This window comes from Salmo trutta, chromosome 33 (assembly GCF_901001165.1).
Source record: "Salmo trutta chromosome 33, fSalTru1.1, whole genome shotgun sequence".
NCBI classification, from domain to species: domain Eukaryota; kingdom Metazoa; phylum Chordata; class Actinopteri; order Salmoniformes; family Salmonidae; genus Salmo; species Salmo trutta.
The window spans coordinates 22,257,060-22,275,966 of NC_042989.1; positions in this window are offsets into that span (position 1 = coordinate 22,257,060).

Below are 18,907 nucleotides of genomic sequence, written 5' to 3' on the forward strand. Positions count from 1 at the left end.
CCTCACCAACAGGGCGTGAACACAGAAAAAAATGGGCTAAATTGAAGTGGTCTTAAAGAAGCAGCGGTATGTTAGGCCATTTTTTATTGTTTTATAACGTGACTCGTGTATGGCCCTTTAAGATATTTTTTCGCATTTTGTTCTCATAACCAATCAGAGTGTTTGTTTTGATCCCGCCTTCAAAATAGTGTATTCAGACACGTGGACGGGAAATTCCCTCGTGCACGAAACAGTTTCGGTTTGTTGATTATTCTTAGCTGATTGAGCTGCTATCAATGAAAGTAAGAACAAGTGAGCACAAAGGGTTTATATACTACTACTGTATTACTGTATAATCTGTATAAAAAGAGTAATGTCAGTAGTATTATGAGTGACAAAAAACATTGAATGTTATACGTTACACTATGCCCACTCAATATTTTTGCAATGACCAGAGTCCAGCCAACTTTTGAAAGCTTGGAGTGATATTTTCTATGTGAATTTCATTGCCCCCTGGCACAACCCTTAGACTGGGACTGGCTGTCCTCCCCCAGGAAAATGTTACTGTTTTCATATCAAACTGTATTTGTCACCTGCGCCGAATACAACATGTGTAGACCTTACCTTGAAATGCTTACTTACAAGCCCTTAACCAACAGTGCAGTTCAAGAAAGAGTTAAGAAAATATTTATCAAATAAACTAAAGTAAAAAACTATAAAAACTAACACAATAAAATAACAATAACGAGGCTATATACATGGGGTACCGGTACTAAATCAATGTGCGGGGGTACAGGTTAGTCGAGGTAATTTTTACATGCAGGTGGGGGTGAAGTGACTATGAATACATAATAAACAGCGAGTAGCAGAAGTGTAAAAAACAAATGGAGGGGGTGTCAATGTAAATAATCCAGTGGCCATTTGATTGATTGTTCAGCAGTCTTAAGGCTTGGGGGTAGAAGCTGTTAAGGAGCCTTTTGGTCCTAGACGTGGCGCTCCGGTACCGCTTGCTGAACGATAGCAGAGATTGGATTGGAGTCTCTGACAATTTTTGGGGCTTTCCTCTGACACCGCCTAGTATATAGGTCCTGGATGGCAGGAAGCTTGGCCCCAGTGATGTACTGGGCCGTACGCACTACCCTCAGTAGCGCCTTACAGTCAGATGCCAAGCAGTTACCGTACCAGGCAGTGATGCAACCAGTCAGGATGCTCTCGATGGTGCAGTTGTAGAACCTTTTGAGGATCTGGGGACCCATGCCAAATCTTTTCCGTCTCCTGAGGGGGAAAAGGTGTTGTCGTGCCCTCTTCACGACTGTCTTGGTGTGTTTGGACCATGATAGTTCGTTGGTGATGTGGACACCAAAAAACTAGAAACTCTCGACCCACTCCACTACAGCCCTGTCGATGTTAATGGGGGCCTGTTCGGCCTACCTTTTCCTATAGTCCTCGATCAGCTCCTTTATCTTGCTCACATTGAGGGAAAAGTTGTTGTCCTCACACCACACTAGCAGGTCTCTGACCTCCTCCCTATAGGCTGTCTCATTGTTGTCGGTGAACAGGCTTACCACTGTTGTGTCATCAGCAAACTTAATGGTGGTGTTGGAGTCGTGTTTGGTCACGCAGTCGTGGGTGAACAGGGAGTACAAGAGGGGACTACGCAAACACCCCTGAGGGGCCCCAGTGTTGAGGATCAGCACAGCAGACGTGTTGTTGCCTACCCTTACCACCTGGGGGCGGCCCGTCAGGAAGTCCAGGATCCAGTTGCAGAGGGAGCTGTTTAGTCCCAGGGTCCTTAGCTTTGTGAGCTTTGTGGGCACTATGGTGTTGAACGCTGAGCTGTAGTCAATGAACAGCATTCTCACATAGGTGTTCCTGTTGTCTAGGTGGGAAAGGGAAGTGTGGAGTGTGATTGAGATTGTGTCATCTGTGGATCTGTTGGGCAGTATGCGAATTGGAGTGGGTCTAGGGTATCCGGGAGGATGCTGTTGATGTTAGCCATAACCAGCCTTTCAAAGCATTTCATGGCTACAGACATGAGCGCTACGGGTGGTAATCATTTAGGCAGGTTACCTTCGCTTCCTTGGGCACAGGGACTATGGTGGTCTGCTTGAAACATGTAGGTATTACAGACTCAGAACAGTGAGAGACAGAATAACAACAAAAATATCCAGAAAAACGCATGTCAAAAATGTTATGAATTGATTTGCATTTTAATGAGGGAAATAAGTATTTGACCCCCTCTCAATCAGAAAGATTTCTGGCTCCCAGGTGTCTTTTATACAGGTAACGAGCTGAGATTAGGAGCACACTCTTATAGGGAGTGCTCCTAACCGCAGCTTGTTACCTGTAAAAAAGACACCTGTCCACAGAAGCAATCAATCAATCAGATTCCAAACTCTCCACCATGGCCAAGACCAAAGAGCTCACCAAGGATGTCAGGGACAAGATTGTAGACCTACACAAGGCTGGAATGGGCTACAAGACCATCGCCAAGCAGCTTGGTGAGAAGGTGACAACATTTGGTGCGATTATTCGCAAATGGAAGAAACACAAAAGAACTGTCAATATCCCTCGGCCTGGGGCTCCATGCAAGATCTCACCTCGTGGAGTTGCAATGATCATGAGAATGGTGAGGAATCAGCCCAGAACTACACGGGAGGATCTTGTCAATGATCTCAAGGCAGCTGGGACCATAGTCACCAAGAAAACAATTGGTAACACACTACGCTGTGAAGGACTGATATCCTGCAGCGCCTGCAAGGTCCCCTGCTCAAGAATACATATACATGCCCATCTAAAGTTTGCCAATGAACATCTGAATGATTCAGAGGACAACTGGTGAAAGTGTTGTGGTCAGATGAGACCAAAATGGAGCTCTTTGACATCAACTCAACTCGCCGTGTTTGGAGGAGAAGGAATGCTGCCTATGACCCCAAGAACACCATCTCCACAGTCAAACATGGAGGTGGAAACGTTATGCTTTGGGGGGGTTTTTCTGCTAAGGGGACAGGACAACGTCACCGCATCATGACAATGACCCAAAACACACGGCCAAGGCAACAAAGGAGTGGCTCAAGAAGAAGCACATTAAGGTCCTGGAGTGGCCTAGCCAGTCTCCAGACCTTAATCGCATAGAAAATCTGTGGAGAGGGCTGAAGGTTCGAGTTGCCAAACGTCAGCCTCGAAACCTTAATGACTTGGAGAAGATCTGCAAAGAGGAGTTGGACAAAATCCCTCCTGAGTTGTGTGCAAACCTGGTGGCCAACTACAAGAAACGTCTGACCTCTGTGATTGCCAGCAAGGGTTTTGCCACCAAGTACTAAGTCATGTTTTGCAGAGGGGTCAAATACTTATTTCCCTCATTAAAATGCTAATCATTTTATAACATTTTTGACAGGCGTTTTTCTGGATTTTTGTTGTTGTTATTCTGTCTCTCACTGTTCAAATAAACCTACCATTAAAATGATAGACTGATCATTTCTTTGTAAGTGGGCAAACGTACAAACTCAGCAGGGGATCAAATACTTTTTCCCCCCACTGTATGTACTCAGAATATTGAACAATGTGCTTTCTCCGTAAAGTTATTTTGAAATCTGACAAAGCGGTTGCGTCAAGGAGTAGTGTATCTATAATTCTTTCAATAACTGTTGTAAATTTTATCAACGTTTATGATGAGTATTTTTGTAAATTGATGTGCACATTCACCGGACGTTTTGGTGGGAATACATTTTCTGAACATCATGCGCTAATGTAAAATGCTATTTTTGGATATAAATATGAACTTTATCGAGCAAAACATACATGTATTGTATAACATGAAGTCCTATGAGTGCCATCTGATGAAGATCATCAAAGGTTAGTGAATATTTTGGCTATACTTTTGGTTTTTGTGATGCATGTCCTTGCTTGGAAAATGGCTGTGTGGTTTTTCTTGTGAAGTTTATGTCCTAAAATAATCTAATTTTATGCTTTCGCCGTAAAGCCTTTTTGAAATCGGACAATGTGGTTAGATTAATGAGAGTCTTATCTTTAAAATGCTGTAAAATAGTTGATTGTTTGAGAAAATGAAATTATGAGATTTTTGCTGTTTTTTATTTCGTGCCATGCTATTTCACTGGCTGTTGAATAGTGTCCCGCAGGTGGGACGGTAGCCTCCCACCTAGCCCAGAGAAGTTAAGAACAAATTCTTATTTTCAATGACGGCCTAGGAACAGTGGGTTAATTTCCTTGTTCAGGGGTAGAACGACAGATTTGTACCTTGTCAGCTCGGGGATTCGAACTTGCAACCTTTCGGTTACTAGGCCAACGCTCTAACCACTTGGTTACCCTGCCGCCCCTGGCTGAAATCCCAGAGAGGTTAAATCGATTTTAATCCGAACTAAAGTTTTGTTCCTAAGGATTCCACAACGCGGTTAGCCTTTACGGCTGGGACTGCAAGTTTCTATTCCTTTTTTTTGCGTGGATTCCGTGAGTGCTAGCTGGCTGTACTACAGACACCTGTCGTCGTCGTGGGAAAGACTCATTGTTATCTTTTCGTAAAACAACTGGTTGCAGTATAGAGCCAATCAGGATACCAAGCAGATCCTGAGGGAAATCGACGAGTACCAACAGCTTTACGCTATAGAGGAACAACATACTCCTTCGTGGAAAGATCCGACCACCTCACAAAATAACTTTAACCTGACAAAAAAAAGAAAAACAGATTAATCTACAGACACGGATGATTCACTTACCATTGAGGTAGAGGCTAGTGCTCTGGCTGGAATCCATGCAACAATGGAAAAGTTGTGTGAGGAGGTAGCAGGGCTGAGGGGGAGTTTGGAGTTCAGCCAGAGTGAAATTCTCAAGCTCCAAAGAGAAAACAAGACACTCACAGCCAAGGTAAAAATACACGATTCCAACATGTATTGTCTACTCAGGGAAAACAGGGTGATAGACGCTACTAGACATACAAAGTCGTAGTATGCGTGAAAATAATTTTTTTTCTGGTATTCCTGAGGACGCATCCAATAATCCAGAGGGCGCCATCAGAGAATTCATGAAATCCGCATTAAAACTTCCTATAGAGACTGTAAACAAGGTGGCTTTCCACCGAGTACACAGACTTGGACCTCGGAGCGACAAGACCAATGGTCCCCGACCGATCATCGCAAAATTTGAACACTACCAACAAAAGTAGCTGATCAAAAGCAGAGGAAGGGAGCTTAAAGGGACCAAATTCGGTCTCAATGACCAATTTCCAAAGGAGATAAACGAACGTCGTAAGAGACTGTATCCGGTACAAAGACAACAAAGGATGGATGGTAGGCGTGCCTTTATCATTATGGACAAACTCTTTATAGATGGACAGCTATTCCGAGACAGCTCCATAACACCGTGGCTGTACTAAATTCTACAGGGACTTCAGGTTACGAAAAAAAGAAGGTATGGGAACTGTTTAAAATATCTGAACATTATGAAGTGGATATGAACACACACGTACTCAACTACATGCTTGCTTACACATACGGACTTATACATACGCACACACACCCGATCTCGCTCTCTTCTCTCACTCTCTCTTTTCTCTTCTCTCCCTCTCTCTATTGTCGAGAACTGTTTTATAATTTAATGTGTTTATTGTTTGTCTATCTTTTTTATGTATTTGTCTACAAGTTTTTATATGTTTACAACAAGCAAGGGGAAGATATCAAAATAGGGGAATAATAACATATTGTACGGAATACATCTGTACTGTAGTGAAGCCGTCTCTAGAGTAATGCAAGGTCTCTTTCATGATCATGTGAAACGTCAATTGCTATGGAAATGCTGGGATGTGTTTTTCAATTATGTTAAAGGTAATTTTGATGCAACTATGATAGTGATACAATATGGATTACAATTATGACTATTAAGGCTATACGCACTACATGTTACACACATAGACACTCAAACATGCAAATTGGCAGAGTTATTATTTATTTGGACATCACACATTATAGTCTTACTCTTATACAGACATCATACACACTCTCATTATATCATATCCAATATCATACACATCAACTTACTCAGATTTGTTACACACATCATTGTCTCAATTTTCTTACATCTGTGGCATTGGCTAACAGGCAAACAGGCAAGGGAGTAAAAAAATATTGCTAGAACCTATTTCTCGAATTCTAAATATCAGACATTTTAAAGCTCTAGTTTTGACCTTCATAATACCTCTGATGGCAGTAACTTTACAAGCACTAATTAGGGTCAATTTAGCCTGAGAATAGTATCTAGTTATGGTAAGAGGTGAAATAAGTATAGCTAGTTATAATTGTAACGGTTTGGCAGATTATAAAAAAAGATCAGTCTTTACATGGCTAAAAGAAAAGGAATATAACATATACTGTTTACAGGAAACTCACTCTACATCCTTAGATGAAGTTGCGTGGAAAAAGGAATGGGGTGGTGAAATTATTTTCTGTCATGGACAAAGGAACTCAAAGGGTGTGATGATATTAATTAACAAAAATTTCGATCTGAAGGCGCAAATAATCAGGAATGATTCGCAAGGAAGCTGGATCCTTTTGAATATGAAAGTGGACGAAAAAGAGATTTGGCTCATTAATCTATATGGTCCAAATCAGGATGATCAACACTTCTTTGAAAACATTTATACCAATTTATTGAACTTACAGGCAACAAATGATCTAATCATTATGGTAGGAGACTATAACACAGTGTTAAGTACCTCAATGGACCGTAAAGGTAATCACTCTACAAACTATCATCACCGTGCCCTTAAGGAAATCACAAATATTATGGACACATTAGAAATAGTGGATATTTGGAGACTAAAAAACCCCTACCTAGTGAGATATACATGGAGGAGACTTAATCAAGCTAGTCATCTTGACTACTTTCTTGTCTCTTTCTCTCATGCATCAAAGGTCCAAAAAGTTTTAATAGGAGACAGAATGCAATCGGATCATCATCTAATTGGCATTCACATAACTCTTATATATTTTCCACGTGGACGGGGATATTGGAAATTTTATCAAAGTTTAGTGGAGGACAACTTATTTTTAACTAAGACAAAATTATTTATAACTGAATTTTTCCAGTATAATATAGTTTCAGCAAATCCCCCTATTGTTTGGGATACCTTTAAATTTACCTTCAGGGGTCATTCAATTCAATTTTCATCAATAATAAAAAAGCAGTTTCTGGCTAAAGAAACAAGACTAACAAAAGAAATCCATGAACTAATAGTACAGGTAGATAGCAATAAAAACGATACTACAGAGATACAAAATAAGTTAGAGGAAAAACAAAAAGAACTTGAGGAACTTATTCAAGAACGATCTAATGTAATCTATTACAAAAATAAAGCAAACTTGATGAATATGGACAAAAATGCACAATATTCTTCCTGAATCTCCAATGCTAATAAAAAGAATTTGCAGAAACTCGTTACTGAAGACGGAGTCATCTATGATTCTCTGAATGATATTTTAAAAGAGGAAGCTAATTATTTTAGGCAGATGTTCTCTTTTCTGTCTCATCCTCTCCCACTGAATGACGATTACGGTAAGGAATTCTTTCCAAATAATATAAGAAATGGAAAATTAACAAATGTACAGAAAGATCAGTGTGAAGGAGAAATTACAGAGGAAGAACTTTTTGAGGCTATTAAATCCTTTCAGTCTGGAAAAACCCCAGGGCTTGATGGCATACCGGTAGAGGTATATCAAGTATTTTTTGATATACTAAAAGCTCCATTGTTAGATTGTTTTAACTACTCCTATAGAAATGGTAGTCTGTCAGGTACTCAGCAGGAAGGTCTGATTTCTCTATTATTAAAACAAGAACCAGATGGCAAATATAAAGACCCGGTCTATCTAAAAAACTGGAGGCCCCTTACACTTCAATGTTATGATGCAAAATGCATAGCGCTCAGAATTAAAAGGGTTTTACCAGGTATTGTTCATCCTGATCAGACAAGTTTTTTACATGGACAATACATTGGAGATAATATACGACAACTACTAGAAATAATAGAACATCATGAAACATATAAGAAGCCAGGAATGGTATTTATAGCGGATTTTGAAAAGGCATTTGATAAAGTAAGACAGGATTTTATATATAAATGCCTGGATTTTTTCAATTTCGGTAATTCTCTTATAAAATGGGTAAAAATAATGTATAGCAACCCCAGGTGTAAAATAGTAAATAACAGCTACTTCTCAAAGAGTTTTGAATTGTCAAGAGGAGTAAAACAAGGGTGTCCGCTGTCACCATATCTATTCGTTATGTCCATCGAAATGCTAGTGATTAAAATCAGATCCAATAACAACATTAGAGGATTAGAAATCCAAGGCTTAAAAACAAAGATGTCCAAGTATGCCGATGACTCAAGTTTTATGTTAAGTCCGCAAGCTAGATCCCTGCAATGTCTCATTAAAGATCTAGATAATTTTTCTATTCTCTCTGGACTAAAACCTAATTATGATAAGTGTACAATATTACGTATTGGATCCTTAAAAAATACATCTTTTACATTACCTTGCAGCTTACCTATAAAATGGGCTGATGGTGAAGTAGACATACTCAGTATTCATATCTCAAAAGATATAAATATGCTCTCCACATTGAATTTCAATAGAAAACCTGTAAAAATAGACAAGATCCTCCAACCATGGAGAGGTAAATACCTGTCTATTTATGGAAAAATTGCCCTGATTAGCTCCTTAGTCATATCTCAGTTTAGTCACTTACTTATGGCGCTGCCGACTCCTGATGATTCGTTTTTTCAAATCATATGAGCAAAAAATATTTCGCTTTATTTGGGAAACCAGACAAAATAAAACAAGCCTATCTATATAATGAATATGTATTGAGTGGGTTGAGATTATTAAATATAAAAGCACTAAACCTCTCTCTAAAAGCTTCACTCATTCAAAAGTTTTATTTGAACCCTAAATGGTTCTCAAGTAGATCAATAAGAAAAGCTCATCCATTGTTTAAAAATTGCCTTTTTGCCTTTGTGCAGATTGCCATGTCTCATTTTCGATTAATTGAAAATTATACTTTTTTCAATGTATCTGCCTTTTTCAAACAAGCATTGCAGAGCTGGCTACAATTTCAATTTCATCCCCCTGAAAAGATAGAACAAATATTACAACAAATATTATGGCTGAACTCAAATGTGCTGGTTGATAAAATACCTGTATTCATGGGAAAGATGTTTGAAAGGGGTATTTTCTTGGGGTTCTTAAATGATATTGTAAATTGTAATGGTAGAATTATGTCCTTCATGGAGTTATCAGAATTGTACAGGAAGGTCTGCTCAATCCAAGAGTACAACCAATTGATTACAGCATTTACCCAAAAATGGAGGAGGCGGGTGGCAACAGGAGGAGGTAGGGAACTGGTCTGTCTGCCCAATATAAAGGATCAAACTGGCGGAGGAATAAAAATAGCATAAATAGGAAAGTATACCAGTTTCCTTTGAGGACCAGGATGTTGACAACTGTGCCATACAGATCGCAAAATAGTTGGGAAGAGATTTTTGATGTACCGATTCCATGGTACAGGGTGTATGAGTTGATATATAAAACAACGCAAGATTCAAGACTTTGTGCTTTTCAGCTAAAATTATTATATAGAATTCTTGCCACCAACAAAATGTTGAATATTTGGGGCATAAAATCATCGAATCTCTGCAGATTTTGTTGTGAGGATACAGAATCAATAGACCATTTATTTTGGTATTGCCCTCAGGTAGCCTGTTTCTGGTCTCAGGTTCAGGAATGGCTGAAAATGCATAGCATTGATCTAAAATGGACCCTAGAAATAGTACTGTTAGGAGATCTGGAGAGACCGGGTCAGTCAATTACTAATATATTAACACTCTTAGTAAAAGTATTTATCTTCAACACGCAATCTGTAGATTCAATTCAATTAGATAGATTGAAATTGTACGTTAAACATCATAGCATAGTTGAAAGATATGTGTTGCGTAGAAACACGAAGTGGGTGGCCAATAGAGATAGGCTGATGGAAGCTGAGGGTTGGTATGTGGAATTGGAGACAAGTGGGAGTGGAGTTGCTGTGTGTGAGAGAGAATGATGGTCAAAAGGTAAAGGGAAAAAAAGTAAAAATAAAACATAATAAAAGTACATTTGAATGACACTAAGTGGCAGTGTTTTTACAACTAATGCCGATACCGTGCAGGTGTTTGTAGACATGCATATACACACACTCTCATTCAAATAAACACATACGAGAACACATGTAATAGTGCCAGACATGCAGTACAAAAAAAAATGCATGAAATGAAATGAAATGTATGCATTCACTACAGTAAGTCGCTCTGGATAAGAGCGTCTGCTAAATGACTAAAATGTAAAAAAAAATGTGATGCACACAAACATATAAAGTAGGCATTGCTGTTATGATTTCAGTTGTCCTTGATGTCCTTTGTTTTAAATGTATTATGTTTAAAAAAAAATTTTGCATATTTGTTTGCTGTTTTCTTCTGTCTTCTTTTTTTCTCTTTAGTTCATTCTCTTGGTTGTTGGTGCATTGGGGGGTTCTTGAGGATGGGGAATGGAATTAATTGTATTTTCTTTTTCTTCTGGGTTGGGGGGGACTGGTTGAGGGACAGCTATTGGGGAACTGTGGGGGGGGGATCTTGGAGGGTTCGGGCTTCACAAGATTGTGATCATGAAAAAGGAAACTATGACATATATTTTATATCACTATCATGCACACGCACACGCACCCCCACACATAAGGATGGCTATGTTGTGGAAAGACTGATACATGTTTGATAGTGTCTTGATGCTGTATTGCTTGTCCTTCATGTTCTAATACTTTAATGTTACCCCTTCCTTGTGTTTTTTTTAATAAATAATAAATAAATAAATATATTATTTTTGAAACATATTTTTTAGGTGGTTTGACACTTTATTCAGACAGTAATAAAATTACTTAGGGATAAATAGTGGGAAGGTTGGAAGAAGGGATTGCTCTCCCGTTGTCACAGTATCTAACGAAGGTGGCGCCCCTCCTCGGTCGGGCGGCACTCGGTGGTCGTTGTCGCCGGCCTATTAGCTGCCACCGATCGTTGTTTCTGTGTCTTTTGGTTTTGTCTGTCTGTTCCGCACCTGTTTTGTGTTTGTCATTAGTGGGGGGTTATTTAGTGTGTATTTTCAGTTGGGGTTCTCGTGCGGGATTGTTTATTGTCCACTCAGGACAGTTGCGAGTGTAAGCTGTTCTTTCGCTGTCATTGTCCATTATATTGCCGGGCTGCGCCCTGTGCGCTTTTTTTCCAGTGCGCTTTTTTTGGGAATGTGTTTTTCCCCTGGCGGACTTCGCCACGCGCCCTGTGCCCTACGGCTATTGCGTTTGCAATTATTATTATTAAAACACTGTTGCTCCGGCCCTCTGTCTCCTGCTCCTGATTCCACATCTCCACTGGTCCTAGACAGCCATGACACCCGTTCTCAGGTGGAACGTTGAAGTGTTACCACTACACCAAGACTCTGCACAGGTAATGTTAATATTAATGGTTGATTGCAGTGGGTAACCAAATCATAGAATGCTGTCTCCTTGTCCGTAGATTGCTTTCAAGGTAAGGACACAAACATTTTGTATTTTGTCATTTGGGTGAACTCCATTTAAAATAGGGCTAGAAGAAAATCCTGCATGCTCTCCAGGAGGGTTGGCCACCCATAGTCTATGTTTCCCAAGTGCTGGGTGTTTGAAAATGTTGTTATAACAATTAATTTCTCAATCACCCAACCTTCGAGAAACATAAAGTGCCTTTAGAAAGTACACAGACCCCTTGAATTTCTCCACATTTCGTTAGGTTACAGCCTTATTCTAAAATTTTCCTCATCAATCTACACACAATACACCATCATGACAAAGCAAAAACAAGTTTTTAGAAAATGTAGCAAAATTATTACAAATAAAAAACAGAAATATCACATTTAAATATGTATTCAGAACCTTTGGCAGCAATTACAGCCTTGAGTCTTCGATGGGATGACGCTACAAGCTTGGCACACCTGTATTTGGGGAGTTTCTCCCATTCTTCTCTGCACATCCTCTCGAGCTCTGTCAGGTTGGCTGGGGAGTGTTGCTACACAGCTATTTTCAGGTCTCTCCAGAGATGTTGGATTGGGTTCAAGTCCGGGCTCTGGCTGGGCCATTAAATGACATTCAGAGACTTGTCCCGAAGCCACTCCTGCTTTGTCTTGGGTGTATGCTTAGGGTCGTTGTCCTATTGGAAGGTGAACCTTCGCCCCAGTCTGAGGTCCTGAGTGCTCTGGAGCAGGTTTTCATCAAGGATGTCTCAGTACTTTGCTCCGTTCATCTTTCCCTCGATCATGACTAGTCTCTCAGTCCTTGCCACTGAAAAACATCCCCACAACATGATGCTACCACCACCATGCTTCACCGTAGGGATGGTGCTAGGTTTCCTCCAGACATGACGCTTGGCATTCAGGCCAAAGAGTTTAATCTTGGTTTCATCAGACCAAAGAATCTTGCTTCTTATGGTCTGAGAGACTTTTAGGTGCCTTTTGGCAAACTCCAAACGGGATGTCATGTGCCTTTTACTGAGGAGTGGCTCCCATCTGGCCGCTCTACCTTAATGGCCTGATTGGTGGAGTGCTGCAGAGATGGTTGTCCTCCCTGACAAAGGCCCTTCTCCCCCGATTGCTCAGTTTGGCCAGGCGGTCAGCTCTAGGAAGAGTCTTCCATTTAAGAGTGATGGAGGCACTATGTTCTTGGGGTCCTTCAATGCTGCAGACATTTTTTGCTATCCCTCCCCAGATCTGTGCCTCGACACAATCTTGTCTCGGAGTTCTACAGACAATTCCTTCGACCTCATGGCTTGGTTTTTGCTCTGACAATTGAATTTGTCACAGGTGGACTTAAATCTAGTTGTAGAAACATCTCAAGGATGATCAATGAAAACCGGATGCACCTGAGCTCAATATCAAGTCTCATAGCAAAGGGTCTGAATACTTATGTAAATAAGGTATTTCTGTTTTTTATTTGTAATACATTTGCAAAAATGTCTAAAAACCTGTTTTCGCTTTGTCATTATGGGGTATTGTGTGTAGATTGCTGAGGATTTTTATGCATTTAATCAATTTTAGAATAAGGCTGTAACGTAACAAAATGTGGAAAAAGTCAAGGGGTCTGAATACTTTCCGAAGGCACTGTATAATGAATATCAATATTCAGGTGGTTTGTGACTACTAGTTGAAGATCGTTGCCATCATTTTACTCTACATAGACAAAATATGATGCGTTTGAGTTGTGAGTCCATCTCTGCCTAAACCCCACCATCATGTGCACAATACTCTAATTTGTATGATTTATTAAAAACTGTACATGATTGGTTGCAATAATACATAGCCTCATATAATTAATTTTCAAAAGACAGAAATTGTCCTATCAGATTCTGATTTGTCTGTTTGAGAAAATTATTTTCGTAGTTCCAAATGAGGTCACCCTACAAAACTTCCCTACTAAAACATACTGTTTAGGTCTGTCTGCTCCCTTTTCGTTGTCACATCCTAAAAGGTGCTGAATGGGCAATCTGCCGTCTGTATTGGTTGTGTTCATCATTTATGGTGATACGGCCTCTGCAGAAATCAGGGCATTCATACAGAGCTGTTGAGCAGAGCTCTTGTGAAGGAAGTTGTCAAGGAAGTGAGTTTGTGTTTATACAGGACCTCCGGCCCCCACCTACCTTCAACCAATCATGTTAATGTGGTGCTATACTGAGCTACGGTGGCAAGAAAAAGTATGTGAACCCTTTGGAATTACCTGGATTTCTGCATAAATTGGTCATCAAATTTGATCTGATCTTCAAGTCACAACAATAGACAAACACAGTCTGCTTAATCTAATAACACACAAACAAGTATACGTTTTTGTCTTTATTGAACACACCGTGTAAACATTCACAGTGCAGGGTGCGAAAAGTATGTGAACCCTTGTATTTAATAATTGGTTGACCCTCCTTTGGCAGCAATAACCTCAGCCAAACGTTTTCTGTAGTTGCGGATCAGGCCTGCACAATGGTCAGGAGGAATTTTGGACCATTCTTCTTTACAAAACTGTTTCAGTTCCACAATATTCTTGGGATGTCTGGTGTGACCGCTCTCGAGGACATGCCACAGCATCTCAATCGGGTTGAGCTCAGGACTCTGACTGAGCCACTCCAGAAGGCGTATTTTCTTCTGTTGAAGCCATTCTGTTGTTGATTTACTTCTGTGTTTTGGGTTGTTATCCTGTTGCATCACCCAACTTCTGTTGAGCTTCAATTGGCAGACAGATAGCCTTACATTCTCCAGCAAAATGTCTTGATAAACATGGGAATTCATTTTTTCGTCGATGATAGCAAGTTGTCCAGGCCTTGAGGCAGGAAAGCAGCCTAAACCATGATGCTTCCTCCACCATACTTTACAGTTGGGATGAGGTTTTGATGTTGGTGTGCTATGCCTTTTTTTCTCCACACAGTGTTGTGTGTTCCTTCCAAACAACTCAACTTTAGTTTCATCTGTCCACAGAATATTTTGCCAGTAGCGCTGTGGAACATCCAGGTGCTCTTTTGCGAACTTCAGACGTGCAAGTTCTTGTTGGACAGCAGTGACTTCTTACGTGGTTTCCTCCCATGAACACCATTCTTGTTTAGTGTTTTACGTATCCTAGACTTGTCAACAGAGATGTTAGCATGTTCCAGAGATTTCTGTAAGCCTTTAGCTGACACTCTAGGATTCTTCTTAACCTCATTGAGCCTTCCTGCACTGTGCTCTTGCAATCATCTTTGCAGGACGGCCACTCCTAGGGAGAGTAGCAACAGTGCTGAACTTTCTCCATTTATAGACAATTTGTCTTACCATGGACTGATGAACGTCAAGGCTTTTAGAGATACTTTTGTATCCCTTTCCAGTTTTATGAAAGTCAACAATTCTTAATCTTGGGTCTTCTAAGATCTCTTTTGTTCGAGGCATGGTTCACATCTGGCAATGCTTCATGTGAATAGCAAGCTCAAATTTTGTGAGTGTTTATTATATTGCAGGGCAGCTCTAAACAACATCTCCAATCTCGTCTCATTGACTGGACTCCAGGTTAGCTGACTCCTGACTCCAATTAGCTTTTGGAGAAGTCATTAGCCTAGGGGTTCACATACTTTTTCCAACCTGCACTGTGAATGTTTAAATGATGTATTCAATATAGACAAGAAAAATACAATAATATGTGGGCTGTTAGTTTAAGCACACTGTTTGTATATTGTTGTGACTTAGAGGAAGATCAGATCACATTTCTTGATCAATTTAAGCAGAAATCCTGGTAATTCCAAAGGGTTCACATACTTTTTCTTGCCACTGTATAAGGAGCCATCTGCAGTGTTACAAAATTTGGAAAGAGCATTGCAATGCTGTATGGAGCTCAATTTGGAGGCTCCGCAATTGTGTCACACACTCCATACGGAGCCTCCGAACACATTTTGAATCAAGCATAAATTGGCTTTTAGCCTAATTTCCGATCACCAAATGAGGGAACTAATGCAAGTGTGGATCAAATCGACTTCAGTACATGCTGTCTAAAGGCTGCATTCTGCAATAGGGACGGGAGTAACAGCAACCTAATTTTGTTGACCAGATTGTACATAAAACAGCGCTACCATGCTGCTCTTTTTACTCTAATCTTGAGGGGAGTTTCTATAAAACATGCGTCTAGTCCCCTTGATGCCTTATATAACTAAACCAATCATATTCTTCAATGCGGCGCAGTTCACAGTGCTGTGTCAAGACAGGACAATGATAGAAGTTCTGCTCGTGATGATGTTAAATTGAAGGCACAGATGCTCCGATTTCAATATCATTTGGAGCACAGTTGAAAGGTCAATGTGCTGACTATACAATGGACTAATTAGAAAAATAAAGCAGTACTTTTCAATGCGTGAGATATAAGAGATGTGCTGTGAGAGTGTCAGAAGAGGGTCAAATGCGTATGTCTCACATCCAATGCGTGAGAGTTGGCAGATCGCTTGAAAAATGAGGCGGCACACAACTGGCCCAGCGTCGTCCGGGTTAGGGGAGAGTTTGGCCGGCCGGGATGTCCTTGTTCCATCGCGCTCTAGCAACTCCTTGTGGCTGGCTGGGCACATGCACGCTGACTTCGGTCGCCAGTTGTACGGTGTTTCCTCTGACACATTGGCTTCTGGGTTAAGCGAGCAGTGTGTCAAGAAGCAGTGTGGCTTGGCAGGGTCATGTTTCGGAGGATGCATGGCTCTCGACCCTCACCTTTCCTGAGTCCGTACGGGAGTCGCAGTGATGGGACAAGACTGTAACTACCAATTGGATATCATGACAAAGGGGTAAAAAATATAATAATATTACAAAATCTATAATTAATTTTGACGTTTTTGCAGAGCACATCTTAGTTGAGCAATTTTACATCTAGCTAAGATGTTTGGTGCAGTATTTCTCAATGAAAAAATGTGCATGAAAATTTGTTGTCTCTTGTTGAATGACAACAAAGACTTTATTGAAGTCTCCCTACTGTTGACCAATCACTGGCGAAGTGGTGTAGACTTCAGCTACCAACTTCGGGCTTGCCTCCATAAAAAATATTGTGTGCCCGGACAGTCCAAAACGAACAAAAACATAAAGAAATGCTGTCATATTATATACAGAAACTCTTCCGTATTGTTTTCGTCTGGGAAGCATGCGGACGCCTTTAGTGGCCAGGGCCCTACATGCAGCACCATTCTGCGTATAGGCAGAGATGGCACTGCCTCCATCCCTTATGAAACCAGCATAGAGATAATAATGTCTTCTTTAATTTGTTTCACACATAAACTATGGTTGTTTGCTATTATCATTTTACCCAAAAGCCTGCCATTGAATTTGGCAATGATTTTAGAGTCCTCATCTCTCTAACAGAACTCGCTGGGACTGGGATCCTGACAAAACATATCAGCCCAGCCTGTCATGTTACCTTTATTTGACATCCACTATTATGGCCAATTTGGATGCAGTGAGCATTGAGTCCTGGGCTCAGCTCAGTTTGCAGGGCTGACCAGGGCAGGGCTGACCAGGGCAGAGCTGACCAGTGCAGAGCTGACCAGGAGCTGACCAGGGCAGAGCTGACCAGGGCAGAGCTGACCAGGGCAGAGCTGACCAGGGCAGAGCTGACCAGGGCAGGTGCTGGTTGTTATGATCTGCTTCCCCTCCTCCCCTCAGGGGTATCACTGATCAATAAACACTTGGACAGCTGGGGCAGAGCGTGACCCAGAATTCTCTCACAGAACAAGACAATCACCCTGCCCCCAACTCCTCTAGCTCCCAACTCTATCAACTGTGATGTCCCAGGAAGGGGGCTGTGTGAGAAGTTGCGGTTCGCTCTGTCCACTTCGAATGAGTTGGACTTTCTGCCTGGTCTTTGTCCCACCTGCAGTGTATTCAGGGAGGTGGAGATGTTCCGTGGAAAAGAAGTTGGCTTTTTTCCCAGTGTGATATTCAAGCAATAAGGCTTGGGAGGGTGTGGTATATGGCCAATACACCACGGCTAAGGACTGTTCTTAAACACAACGCAACGTGGAGTGCCTGGATACAGCCCTTAGCTGTGGTATATTGGCCATATATCACAAACCCCTGAGGTGCCTTATTGCTATTATAAACTGGTTACCAACGCAATTAGAGCAGTAAAAATAAATGTTTTGTCATACCCATGGTATACGGTCTGATACACCACGGCTTTCATCCAATCAGCATTCAGGGCTCAAACCACCCAGTTTATAAGGAAAATTTGATCACTCTTGCATGAGCGACCACTGAAACTAACAAAGCTGAGAGGCGATGAAGCTTTGATGATGGCAACATGCTTTGTGCATCAACAAAACAAAACAGGAGCTTTCAATTAATCACTTTCAAGTTTGTTGGAGAGCATAAAGAAAAAAATCTAGTACATACACGTAGTAATTATGACATAATAGGTCATCATTGGCCCCTGCCAAACCTGTAAGGGGTGCGTACTGACAGAGAAGTCAGGCGCAGGAGATCAAAAACTGATTAACAATGGCGCAGTTTAATAAAAAAACCCACTGTTAACAGTACAATAAATCAATGGGTAACAAAACCCGTCACACACCAGCATAACGTGCACAAGCACTACAATAAACAATTCTGGACAAGGACATGGGGGGAACAGAGGGTTAAATACACAACATGTAATGATGGAATTGAAACCAGGTGTGTGGGAAGACAAGACAAAACAAATGGAAAATGAAAGGTGGATCGGCGATGGCTAGAAGACCGGTGACGTTGACCGCCGAACGCAGCCCGAACAAGGAGAGGGACCGACTTTGGTGGAAGTCGTGACAAAACCAGTGGAAGTAGAATATTGTGCCATAAGAAAACATAAACACACAGGGGTTTAAATCTGTCTTTTTATTCTTGCCTGCCCGTTGTCATTTGAGAAGTAACCTTTTGACAGTGCAGCTGTCATGAGAGGTGTTTATACCGGCACCTTTCTAATTGAGTCAGCAAACTCTCTTTGAGGGAAATGAGTCATGCCTTACAAACGGTTAATTTCATTTCTTTGAATGTCTTGTTCTCTGGAAACCAAACAGCACACTATTTGACAGCTTTGACAACAGTACTGTATTTTGTTAGATCCTTAAATAGCCTCTTGTTTTTGTCTACAACACCATGTAATTTTAGGAAGCAGTGTGGCTTAGTCTGCCATTACATTTTATAGCCTGTGTTTATACTTTTGTTGCCAGATGAAGTGTTTATATTTTTGCCTGGGATTAATTTGATTTATTTTCTAAAGCTGATGTATGATTATGATGGTCCACAGAAGGCCTGAGCTGAACCCAAAGTCGTGCTCTCTGTCTTGAACCCCAGAGGCAGGG